Source organism: Suricata suricatta, chromosome 3 (genome assembly GCF_006229205.1).
Source record: "Suricata suricatta isolate VVHF042 chromosome 3, meerkat_22Aug2017_6uvM2_HiC, whole genome shotgun sequence".
NCBI lineage: Eukaryota > Metazoa > Chordata > Mammalia > Carnivora > Herpestidae > Suricata > Suricata suricatta.
In genome coordinates this window covers 153021417-153026817 of record NC_043702.1, presented here as the reverse complement: position 1 = coordinate 153026817, position 5401 = coordinate 153021417, and the positions used below count along the sequence as shown (strand labels likewise).

At 34.7% G+C, this 5401-nt stretch overlaps 1 long non-coding RNA gene across 1 annotated transcript; it reads left to right on the top strand.

Moving 5' to 3' along the window:
* Positions 1-2267: 2267 nt before the first annotated feature.
* On the top strand, positions 2268-4429 carry LOC115286798. Its single transcript, XR_003906272.1, has 2 exons — positions 2268-2665; positions 4019-4429. It is a non-coding gene; the product is annotated as an uncharacterized LOC115286798 (long non-coding RNA).
* Positions 4430-5401: the final 972 nt, after the last annotated feature.

The following is a 5401-nucleotide window of genomic DNA, read 5'->3' as shown; positions in this document are numbered from 1 at the left end:
TTCTGGATCTGTAAAAAAGAGACTAATTAGCTCAAAATATTGTTAAAAGAATGGAATGCTTTGTAGGTAGTAATAATGTGTTACAAGAAAGAAAAATGAAGTTTTTCTAATATGAAAATTATAAAAACTCCCAAATTCAATCCAATTTTTTTTCTGGAAAACTCATGATAGTAAAGAAAATTATAAGTTTTCAGCTAATATTGATTGGATTGATTCCATTGGCAATTAAAATGTAAGAGAATTAAATTTTCATAGTGGCACAGTGAAAGATATATCAATTAAAAGGAAGAAAGGTAAAGATTGAGGAGAAAACTTATCTTGCATATGTCAGGAGTTTCAACTCACCGTTATATATATATATACAAAAGATATAAAATACTCTGAGGCATTCAAGTCTAAATATACAATGTATGGTAAAGTAAATGAGTATTTGTGCTATAGAGGTTTTTCTTAATTCAAATTGAACACATGAGTCCTCATTCTGGGAGAGAAAGATCCTGAATCACTTAAAGCTTTAAGCATAATCACAAAAATGATTTCAATTAAATGCTGTTCAGTGTTAGAGTTTTCTCTTGGGAAATAAAATTCTATCACTTTATTAAGAAATTCAGCTAGTCTCACAGTTGTATTTTTGTAGTAATCTAATTAAAACCTTAGGACAGAATTGTTACATCATTCATCAATTTCACATTAACAAATTTTCAACAGAAACTGTCAGAGTTCTAATTTTATAGACTATATGTGCTGTTAAATCAGGAAATCCAAATATAATATTCTATAATGCATTGTCTTACATTAAATATATTTCAAAGTATGTTATTTTTTAAAGTATCACATGTATTTATCTTGGCACACAAGAAAATGTGAGACAATATTCAGGAGCAATCTACCGAACTGAGGGTCACGTATACAATGAAGAGGATTATTGTTTCTCTATAGGCTCTTTTGAGGAAAAAAAAAATTGTAAAGTCACTAAATATCTCAGCCTAGTGCTGTCACTTTTGAATGATTTATTATATGTGACTTTCTTCCTTAGAGTTTTTAATTTTTAGGCTACAACTTGAGGGTGAGTTATGCCCTATGGCTTAAGAGAATGTATTAGGCAATTTTTGAAGAGCAGTGATAACTCAAATTTAAGAACTTCTACATTAAAATAGCCATTTCTAATGTGATCATTCCTCTTCAATGCTGATTAAATCAACTAAAAATTCAATTATATATGGACAATTAATAAACTATTAAATTTATGATGATCATTAAAATGATTATCAAAGTTTTGAGGTAAAGTTTTATACTGTATAATTTTCCTCAAATATTCAATCTAATATAATGTCCAATAATAAACTTTATCATATTCTATTATATTTGTAACTCAGCTTGAGTGGAACACTTATAAAGAAATTAATAATATCAGTAAGTGGCATATTATTTTATTCACAGATTACATTATCAGTTTGTTAGATTCAAGAGAATACAAGAAATAATCCGTGAATAATTTTCTCTCATAACCATCCCCAATTCAAATTTACTAACAAAGTTCCAGTTGTTTTGTTTGGAAAACATAGTATAAAAAGCAATGGGGTGTCTGAGTTTGAGACTTCATTATTTTCTTGCTACAGCATGAGGTATTACACATATCATTAGCACATTTACTCTTGGGAGAAACCTGGAAGGAAGTGGAGAAAAATTCTCACTGGTTTTAGGAGGTGAAAATTGTGACAATCTGAATAAATAAATAGTGTTAATTGCATTTTTAAATATTGGCATGCTACATTTTACTTCCAAAAGAAAGGAGTTAGTTGAAGGGGGGGGCTTTAAAATACTTCTCATGCATGATTTATCCATTTTTATTATGAACTATTTATCAAGAAAAGAAGGCATGAGTCATTACTGCATTAGAAGTAAGATAACTTTGGAAAAGTACTATTCAAACAATCCATAAACATGGAAACACATATTCCATTTTATATGCATTAAGCCAGCATAAAGGAAACTTCTAAGTTTGTTGGGCATTTGCATTTGTTTAATCCTGAAATAAGACCAGCCCTTTGCATCTACAGGGGTGGCTAAAGTATAAGATGAAGGCCTACATACCATGTGTCTAACTATTTAAAATACATAAATCAAGTCATTAAAATGTTACATATAATATATTCTATCCTCCCACCTTGAAAATGATACTTCTGTAACAATCTGGAAGGCTAAGTTAGAGTTTAGAATTCTTGGGCCCTCAGAGTTCTGTAGCAGAATTGGAGGCACAAAGCAAACCCACCCGGATAGACATTATCTCTTTACCCCTAGCTTCCTCCTCTATGAAGAATGGAAGAGCTGGAGGAGGGCCAGAGAGAATCCCTTTAAGGAGAGCACCGCCAAAAACTTGGTGCTATTTATTCTAATAATTTATTAGAAAACAATTAGGGACAGAACTAATTATATTTCATGAGGGTTTGATACTGGGTTCGAAAGCAATGTATCTTTTATACTTTGGGTAACGTGGTGCTTGATTTATATGCTTTTTTCCCTCTACCACCCGGATAATAAGCCCAAGAAATTTTTGATGGATTATTATCAACTTTGTTTAAAGCCTACTGTGAATGACACTATGAACAAACAATGAAGATTAATATGTCACAAAATTGGGATAAATGAACAATTCAACATAAATGTGAGTAAATCTAAATTAGAAAAAATTAAGTAATATGAATGATAGGCATAAACTGCAGATCTAATCAGACTGCTAAAGCCAAGCCAAATAACAGCAAAGGTACTAAAGGAAAAGTTAACTTGACTCCAGTATTAAGGAAAAATGAGGGAATGTTTGTCCTTAATTAAGTTCCTTAATATTCTCATTGAAATCTTGAACTCAGTTGGAGGCAAATGTGCATCCTCCTGAGGTTACTTATGTGTTGATTATTGGTTCAAGAATGTACCTAAATTTTATACCCAAGGATACAGAAGTGCTGATGCATAGGGGCACATGTACCCCAATGTTCATAGCAGCACTTTGTACAATAGCCAAATCATGGAAAGAGCCTTAATGTCCATCACCTGATGAATGGATCAAGAAGATGTGGTATATATACAATGGAGTATTACATGGCAATGAGAAAGAATGAAATACGGCCATTTGATGGACATCGAGGGTTTCATGCTAAGTGAATTAAGTCTGGCAGAAAAGGACAGATACCCTATGTTTGCACTCATAGGTCTAACAGGAGGACAGGAGAAACCTAATGGAGGACCAGGGGGAGGGGAAGAGGGAAAAAGAGTTGGGAAGAGAGAGAAACGAAAAACCTGAGAGACTATTGAATACTAAAAACAAACCGAGGGTTGAAGGGGGAGGGGGAGGAGGAAGGGAGGTGGTGGTAATGGAGGAGGGCACTTGTGGGGAAGAGCACTGGGTGTTATATGGAAACTAATTTGACAATAAACTATTTAAAAAACAAAACAAAACAAAACCAGAATCATCCTCAGAAACATTAGAAACCACCAGTTCCCCACTGGGGCCTCTGTGCCCCGAGTCCACACTTCAAGCCCCAACCTTTAAAAGCTGACTTTGCAGGGAGCCTGGATCAATCAGTTGGTTAAGCATCTGACTCTTGATTTTGGGTAAGACACGATCCCAGAGTTCATGGGTTCGAGCCCTGCATTGGGCTCTGTGCTGACATCGCAGAGCCTTCTTGGGATTCTCTCTCTGCCCCTCCCCCACTTGTGTATGGGCTTACTCTCTCTCAAATAAATAAATAAACATTAAAAAAGGAATGTACCTAAATTTTAAAAAGTGGTTATTAAGATTGTTTTTTAGAAGTATGTTAATTTGTGACCTCAGCAGCACTAAAATGGAAGCAGATCCATACCCCTTAAAGGGCAAGTCCACCAGCATGAAGTTTATGTTGGGAGCCTCTAGACTCCTTAGCTTTCCCATGTTAATGCAATCCTCACTTCCATTACCTGTTGTCTCAAGGTCAAACATACCATAATTGGTGACAGTGACATTGGGAACCATATTTATGTGCAGGAGACATCCATGATGCTGTTGGTGCCACTGCTGAGACGCTGCTCTCCTCCTACGCAAAATTTCTGAAAATTATACTGGGTAAGACTAATGTGAACTCAACGAACAACCAGACTGAAAGCCACTCCAGTGATCTCGCTGCTCACTTGTTGCCTGGAAGAAAAACCTTAAGAGAGAATCCCTACTTATGTAAGAAACACAGCGTCATCAATGCTCCTGATGGCACAAAAGATGGTGTCCCTAGCGAAGTGTCAGAATCACCTATCAGAAGGTGATTCTGAAGAGATGGTCTTTGTCCGTGCATTTCAGAAATGCTTGATCTACATCAGGTATATCTTCTTTTCATTGTTACAAGAAACAAAAGACTACATTTGATGTATATCAAATAAAGAAAACATATAACTAGTAACAGAACATTGGTATGTAGTTTAATTTGTGGCTAGTTTCCTTCTATAATGTACATGAAATAATGGTACATCTTATAATTGGCAGTGTCTTAAAGTTACTGAGATATATTCAACTCAAGAACTACTTGAATACAATTCTCCTTGTAGAGCATGATACTTAGTAGTGAGCAGATTATTATTTCTTCCAGAAAGACGTAGGTAGACATATAACCTGCTTATACAAATATGCCATGAGTTTCAACATTACAGTATGTAGATGTCTGTGTCATTTTTCTTTTTTGTGCTGTATCAGTCCTGACACATTTTAATTTGCTTTTTATAGAGAGGGGACACAAGTGAGTGAGGGGCAGCAAGAGGGTAAGAGAGGGAGAGAGAGAGAGAGAAGCAAGGCTCACCCAAAAGAGCGGCTTACGCTCATCCAACATGGAACTTGAAGTCACGAACAGTGAGATCATGACAAGAGCCGAAGTCAGATGCTTAACTGACTGAGCCACTGAGACGCCCAGTCCTGGCACATTTTAGATTTACTGTATAAAGAAGCTTGAATCAGCCACGTTCGTGGAAATACGATGTTCTTTGTATACAAAGAACAATAGCTGCATATGGACTTTAAGTCACCATATTAAAAAGAGAAAAATTGATTTAAAGATGAAAAGTGCCCTCAGATGAGCATTGTTTTAGGTTTTAAAATTCAATAAATAATGCTAATGTTATTAGTGAATATTTGAAACTATATTCCATACAGCTAAGACCATGTTTTTTTCACTTTATAAATTATCTTATTTTTCATAGAGAAAAATAACTAGGATTTTAATAGAAGGCTGTTCATTTTAAATGAAAATACATGACGAACATACTACCAGGTCAGGGAATTTCTCCTACTTTATTAACTGAAATTTACAAATGCTTTATAAGTTGTTAAGATGCAGCATATGGCTATCGATTTCGCATCTCTGTCTCTGAAAGAACAACTCGATGA